We start from the raw sequence: 7,576 nt of genomic DNA on the forward strand, positions 1-7,576 counted from the left end.
CCTCTCTCTCTCTCATCTGCTAATCTCTTCTCTCTTCCCCCCTCTTACCCTCATCCCACACCGCTCCGGCCGTATCCCAGCTCTCCCCGACACCGACCCACTACCGCCGCTAGGTACTCCGTACCTCTAGGTCTCGCGTCCTCCCCTCTTCCGCCTCCAGGAGCCTCTCTCATTCTTCATCTCTCTCTCTCTCTCTCTCCCTCCTCTCTCCTCTCCCCCTCTCTCCCTTCCTCTCTCGTCTCTCTCTCCTCTCAATTCATTCAATTCAATTCAATTCAATTCAATATTCAATTCAATTCAAGGGGCTTTATTGGCATGGGAAACATGTGTTAACATTGCCAAAGCAAGTGAGGTAGATATTATACAAAAGTGAAATAAACAATAAAAATGAACAGTAAACATTACACATACAGAAGTTTCAAAACAATAAAGACATTACAAATGTTATATTATATATATACAGTGTTGTAACAATGTACAAATGGTTAAAGCACACAAGTTAAAATAAATAAGCATAAATATGGGTTGTATTTTACAATGGTGTTTGTCTTCACTGGTTGCCCTTTTCTTGTGGCAACAGGTCACAAATCTTGCTGCTTTGATGGCACACTGTCGGAATTTATCCCAGTAGATATGGGAGTTTAATCAAATTGGATTTGTTTTCAAATTCTTTGTGGATCTGTGTAATCTGAGGGAAATATGTCTCTCTAATAGGTCATACATTGGGCAGGAGGTTAGGAAGTGCAGCTCAGTTTCCACCTCATTTTGTGGGCAGTGTGCACATAGCAGTAGCCTGTCTTCTCTTGAGAGCCATGTCTGCCTACGGCGGCTTTCTCAATAGCAAGGCTATGCTCACTGAGTCTGTACATAGTCAAAGCTTCCTTAAGTTTGGGTCGTCAGTCACAGTGGTCAGGTATTCTGCCACTGTGTACTCTCTGTTTAGGGCCAAATAGCATTCTAGTTTGCTCTGTTTATTGTTATTCTTTCCAATGTGTCAAGTAATTATCTTTTTGTTTTTCCATGATTTGGTTGGGTCTAATTGTGCTGTTGTCCTGGGTGCTCTGTGGGGTGTGTTTGTGTTTGTGAACAGAGCCCTAGGACCAGCTTGCTTAGGGGACTCTTCTCCAGGTTCATCTCTCTGTAGCCATCTGTTATAGGAAGATGGTTGGGGGGTTATGGGGATGGCTCTCTCAAGGACTTGCCGTCATCCACTTCCTTATGTCTGAAACACAGGCTTCCAGGGAGGGCAAATTTGGGGCTTCACCATGTTTCATCGAAATGAACAGCTGTGTATCGTCCGCATAGCAGTGAAAGTTAACATTATGTTTCCGAATGACATCACCAAAAGGTTAAATATATAGTGAAAACAATAGTGGTCCTAAAACGGATCCTTGAGGAACACCGACATTTACAGTTGATTTGTCACAGGACAAACCATCTACAGAGACAAACTTTATCTGTTTATACTGGAGATTTATGATACCACATATGGTGGAGAATGCGGGAAACTCAGTAGCTTTGGGTGCCGTGGGGTCGAGCGTACGGAGATTACCATGGAGGAACTGGTGGCTCAGTTTATCCTCAGCCAGCWGAAGCAACAGTGTCTCCAGGAGCAAGCACTGGAGGAGCAGCACCAACAAAACCTCAGACTGMTAGTGGAGGTAGCCCAGTTGAAGATGGGGATGGCTCAGGAGTCTAGCCCGAATCAGTTCCTGGTTATTAAGTTAATTGAGGAAGATGACGTGGAGACGTATTTTTGCACCTTCGAGAGTGGGCCAGCCTGTTGGCACCCTATCTCTCCAGAAGTCCTACTTCGACTGTAACGCCGACCAGGCAGCGAATTATGAGGGACTCAAATGTGAGATCCTGTGATGTTATCGATTCAGCCTCGCACACCATGCACCACTGGTCCACAACTGGACCTTTGACTACACCCCCCCCCCTTCGAGATGGAAGGAACTGGGACCATCTGCTACTCCACCTAATGTTCTCGGAGCGCGAGGTACCCCAAGCGTCCACTGGGTTCTCGGGGAGGAAGCTCCTCCCCGAAGGAGAAGAAGTACTCGATTGTTGAGAAGGAGTGCCTCACCGTGAAGTGGGCACTTGACACCCTCAAGTGTGGAACTTGCTATGCTATGGTATTATATAATCCACCTTAACAAGAGTTACCACTTTATCTGTTTAGTATTTATACTGTAGATATATGAATAATGATCATATACTGTTCTCATCACGGAACAAGTGGAATTAACTATACTATGGCTGTATATATTTCACTACACTATGGCTGTATATAATTCACTATACTATGGCTTTATATATTTCACTATACTCTGGCTGTATATAATTCACTACACTTTGGCTTTATATAATTCACTATACTCTGGCTGTATATAATTCACTACACTATGGCTTTATATAATTCACTACACTATGGCTTTATATAATTCACTACAATATGGCGTTATATAATTCACTACACTCTGGTGTTATATGCAGTGCATTTGGAAAGTATTCAGAACATTTTTCCACAATTTGTTACGTTACAGCCACATACTAAAAAATGTTTTATCCTCAATAACACAATACCCCATAATGACATCACAATACCCCATAATGACATCACAATCCCCATAATGACAAAGCGAACACAGGTTCTTAGAAATGTTTGTTAATTTATAATACATTTAAAAAAAACAGAAATACCTTATTTAAATAAGTATACAGACCCTTTGCTGTGAGATTCTAAAATGAGCTCATGTGCATCCTGTTTCCATTGATCATCCTTAAGATGTGTTAAACGTTTTGGAGTCCACCTGTGTTCAATTACATTGAGTGGACATGATTTGAAAAGAGCAAACACCTGTCTATATAAGGTCCCACATTGACACTGCATGTCAGAGCAAAAACCAAGCCATGAGATCGAAGGAATTGTCTTTAGAGCTCCATGACGAGGATTGTGTCGAGGCACAGATCTGGTGAGGGTTACCAAAATATTTCTCCAGCATTGAAGGTCCCCAAGAACATTAGTGGCCTCCATCATTCTTAAATGGAAGAAGTTTGGAACCACCAAGACTCTTCCTAGAGCTGGCCGTGGCCAAACTCAGCCAATTGGGGGAGGTGACAAGAACCCGATGGTCACTCTGACAGAGCTCCAGGAGTTTCTTCTGTGGCGGTGGGAGAACCTTCCAGAGGACAACCATCCTCTGCAGCCTTCACCAATCACAGGTCTCTTATGGTAGAGTGGCCAGACGGAAGCCACTCCTCAGTGAAAGGCACATGACAGTCTGCTTGGAGTTTGCCAAGACACCTAAAGAACTCTCAAACCATGAGAAACAAGATTCTCTGGTCTGATGAAACAAGATTGAACTCTTTGGCCTGATCTCCCTCACCCTGAACCTATAAACCCGGCTCCTTTTCAGGATCGTCCGGGCCAGAGTTTCAACCTCAGCACACTATGAGTGGGTCACCCTCCCTGGGTAGGTTTAGCCCAGACACCCCCTCTCACGACTCCTACCAATGCACTCAGTACCTATAGTTGGGTCTCAGGCTCCTTTATACCGGCAACTCAGGTTTCCGATAGACTAACTAACCAGATGCTAAAAGTACTCCATTAATCAAGTCTAGTTCAGAACCTAGAGAAGAAATACAAGCACTAGTATGACTCATTGATGACACAGGGTTTCAGAAAATAAGCTAGTTTATTCAAAGTTCCAGAAACAGTCATAAAAAATCCCAGATCAATCAACCAATCACAAATCAATATCACAAATCAATGATAAGTTCAAATCAACCATGAATTAACTTTATAGATGCCTCCAGCGCCCTTTAACTAAACCCTTAGTGGGATGTGCCAATAAAATGTTATTTGTCGATCACAATTTTATGAGAAGCCACAAATTAAATAACAAGAAAAAACAGGTTCTTACCTTCTACAATTTATAACCAGCTGTTTGTCTCCCCCTCCAGATGATCAGTCCCTCAGTTGGTGTCTAAAAAAACTCTAAACAGCTACATTAACACACTTCTATCAATGAGGTCACCTTAACGAGTCCTCCTAGAATGTTACTTTAACCAAGTAGTAAAAAAACTAAATATAAGTAGAATAAAAACATAAAATATAAGTAGAAATAAGAACCTAATATAAGATAATAAAAAGTAATATAAGTAGAATAAAACCTAAAATATAAAGTAGAATACAACCTAAATATACTAGTAGAATAAAAACATAAATATAAGTATAATAAAAACATAATATAAGTAGAATAAAAACGCTAATATAAGTAATATAAAAACAATAAATATAAGTATAATAAAAACCTAAATATAAGTATAATAAAAACTAAATATAGTAATGTATAAAAACCTAAATATAAGTAGAATAAAAACTTAATATAAGTAGAATAAAACATAAATATAAGTAGAATAAAAACATAAATATAAGTAGAATAAAAACTAAATATAAGTAGAATAAAACAGAATAAATATATCTCTAAACAGCGAAAACAAAAATGTTGTTCGCCCCGCAGGGCCGGACAGGTTCTTCTAGCTCAAAGAGAGTGGTACCCTTCCTTTATACCCTCAGTCTTCCTGTCTGCTAACTCATTGTGGCTAACTCCTGCTCCAATGACGCCGAATGCGGCCATCGCTCAAAAGGTGCTTTGTCAGCACCAACTAACCCCCGCCTTTTCCTCACCTAAGCAGAACATTCACGTCAACAGGACGTCCGTCTCCTGCCTGGCTGTTCTGACCTGGGATTTCCAATTCGAGCTAGCCTTAGTGTACTCCATTATCAGTCACCTTTAAAACATACATTTTCAAAACATTAAGGTTTCTTATTCCACTCAATTCTAATCCTAATCCAACCTAATTTATTACTCCATTACATTCTAAACATGCAACATTTTAAACACTCCAACACTATTACATTATCAACCTCCTCCTCTAACAAACATAGTCTATATACATCACACCTTACAGAAAACAACAATATAACATTCTTAACCATTTTAATGCGCTACTTTAATCCACCTTTAATATTTCACAAGGTGTATTTCACAATGTTTTCAACCTTTAACATTTAACATATTTAACCTTGAATTTTCACTTCAATAAACCTCAGTCACAATTCATTTATTCGACTTTTTCTTATTTTCTATAATCAATGTCAAATCTCTTATCAATGTTCTCTATGCTCCATGTGTTATTGCAAGTGGGGCCTTCCTACATATGCACTCTGTCACTAAACTGTCACAGAAAATATATATATACAACTCAACAGGTGTTTAGTGGTCCCTATATAGTGGTCCCTATATCTATAACTCAACAGGTGTTAAGTGGTCCCTATATAGTGGTCCCTATATCTATAACTCAACAGGTGTTTAGTGGTCCCTATATCTATAACTCAATAGAGCTTTGTTGAATCTTTCCTTCCTCTTGTGACGGGACATTGGGACTTCAGTACAGCCTACTCCATCATCATCATCATCATCATCAAAATCTTCATCGTCCAGCACCAGAATCTGCAGAGGGGCCGTCAGGTTGTCCAGTGGTCTCAGTTTCCTGGGAGTTGAGTATGGCTTCCAGCATGGCTCTGTACAGCTGCCCAGAGGAAGGGTCTTCCATCAGGAGAGAATCCGGGGTCACCCCCCCTCTCAGTTGGCCCACAAGCTGGTGCACCAGAGTTCCCTTGTACAGCCTAGACTCCAACAGGGAAACAACAGAGGGTTGAATTAGCTGTGTTGCTGCTGGGATAGAATAACATGTAAAGGAATACCACTGGTCTACTGTAGAGGTTAGAGGTTAGGGTTGTTTTAGGAAGTGACACCTTACCAGGCACACTGGGGCTCAGGTAGAGGGAAGCACAGCAGTTGGTTCAGGTCAAGGCCATCCCTCATGCAGCGCTGCCATTGGCTAAAGGCGTGGGACACACCCAGGTCTAGACTCCTAGCACCTGTCTGAATCAGCCCTCTCAGCCTCTCCAACACTGGTCCCTCCTCTATTAACCCTGATACACAAAAAGGAGAGGAGTCATTGGCTGCATTTCACGCACTTAATTTATACATTCTAAGTTGTGTGCCTGTGTGTGTGTTTCAGTTCATATTCTGGTCCATACCTCTCTGGCTCGTCCTCTGTCTGCAGAGCTCTCCGTACACCAGTCCTAGTAGCAGGGCCTGCAGGAGAGGAAGGTCTGATTGGGGATGGGCGTGCCTCAGCCAGTAGTAGGTAACAGCCACAGGAAGTCCCAGATGAGTTGGGACACTATTCAAAGTGGACTGGGACACACCAAGGGTCTCCAAAAACACATCAAGCCGCACTGACTGTAGAGCCTAAGAAACAGAACAAGAGAATGAGAATCAATTTCAGAATCAACATCAGTATGTTTATATTATACTGTATACTATATCACATGTATATATACATACCTGATCCAGTGTGTCTAGCTGCAGCTGTCGTGCAGCACTGGGCAGGATGGCTTTAACCTTGCTGCTGGTCAGTTTCTTCCCTTCCCTGTCGTACTCCTCCACTTCCCTGCTCTCACCCAGCAGCAGCCCGTAGAATACCTGCCGTATGGGCCGAGAGGTGATGTTCCCACTGGGTAAGCTGTGATCTTCCACTTGGACACCCTGTATCACTGGCCTCAGCAGCAGAATGTAAATCATGTAGGAGGGAAGTGTCCCCTTCATCAACGGCAGCAGGGTCCAGTCTGGAAGGACACTCAGATGGTCTGGGAGAAGGCCGGGATCAGGAGCCTTGCCATCATTGAAGAACCTCTCCAGGCAACCGGGTTGAATCTGGTATGTCTCTATGCTCAGAGAGAGGGCCTGAAACGATGAGTCTGGGCACATTGTCCAAGGCCTGCTGCTGCTCCTGGAAACTGGCCAGCCATTTCAGCAGCTCTTTGAAGAAGAAAACCCCTTCCCAAGCACAAAAAAACAAACATGTACAGTTGAAGTCGGAAGTTTACATACACCTTAGCCAAATACATTTAAACTCACTTTTTCACAATTCCTGACATTTAATCCTAGTAAAAAATGCCCTGTCTTAGGTCAGTTAGGATCACCACTTTATTTTAAGAATGTGAAATGTCAGAATAATAGTAGAGATAATTATTTTATTTCAGCTTTTATTTCTTTCATCACATTCCCAATGGGTCAGAAGTTTACATAAACTATAAACCGGGAGCGCGCCTTTCTTGTTTCACCTTTTCTATTGACAAAGCTTTTGTCTGGTTGAAATATTATCGATTATTTATGACAAAAACAACTTGAGGATTGATTATTAAACATCGTTTGACATGTTTCTGCGAACCTTTATGGTACTTTTTAGATTTTTCGTCTGTCTTTTGTGACCGCGCTTTGTTCCAATGGAATACTGAACAAAACGCACCAACAAAACTGAGGTTTTTGGACATAAAGAGGGATATTATCAAACAAAACGAACATTTATTGTGTAACATGGAGTCTTTGGAGTGCAACCATATGAAGATCATCAAAGGTAAGTGATACATTTTAATGCTATTTCTGACTTTTGTTACTCCTCTTCTTGGCTGCTAACTGTTTGTAATGATTTGTCT

The 7,576-nt window shown here is 41.6% G+C and overlaps 1 pseudogene; it reads right to left on the minus strand.

Moving 5' to 3' along the window:
- Nucleotides 1–5,502: 5,502 nt before the first annotated feature.
- LOC112080409 (single-strand DNA endonuclease ASTE1-like) overlaps nucleotides 5,503–7,576 on the minus strand; it is a 4,648-nt pseudogene continuing 2,574 nt past the window's right edge.

The sequence above is a fragment of the Salvelinus sp. IW2-2015 genome, unplaced genomic scaffold (genome assembly GCF_002910315.2).
Source record: "Salvelinus sp. IW2-2015 unplaced genomic scaffold, ASM291031v2 Un_scaffold16323, whole genome shotgun sequence".
Lineage (NCBI taxonomy): Eukaryota > Metazoa > Chordata > Actinopteri > Salmoniformes > Salmonidae > Salvelinus > Salvelinus sp. IW2-2015.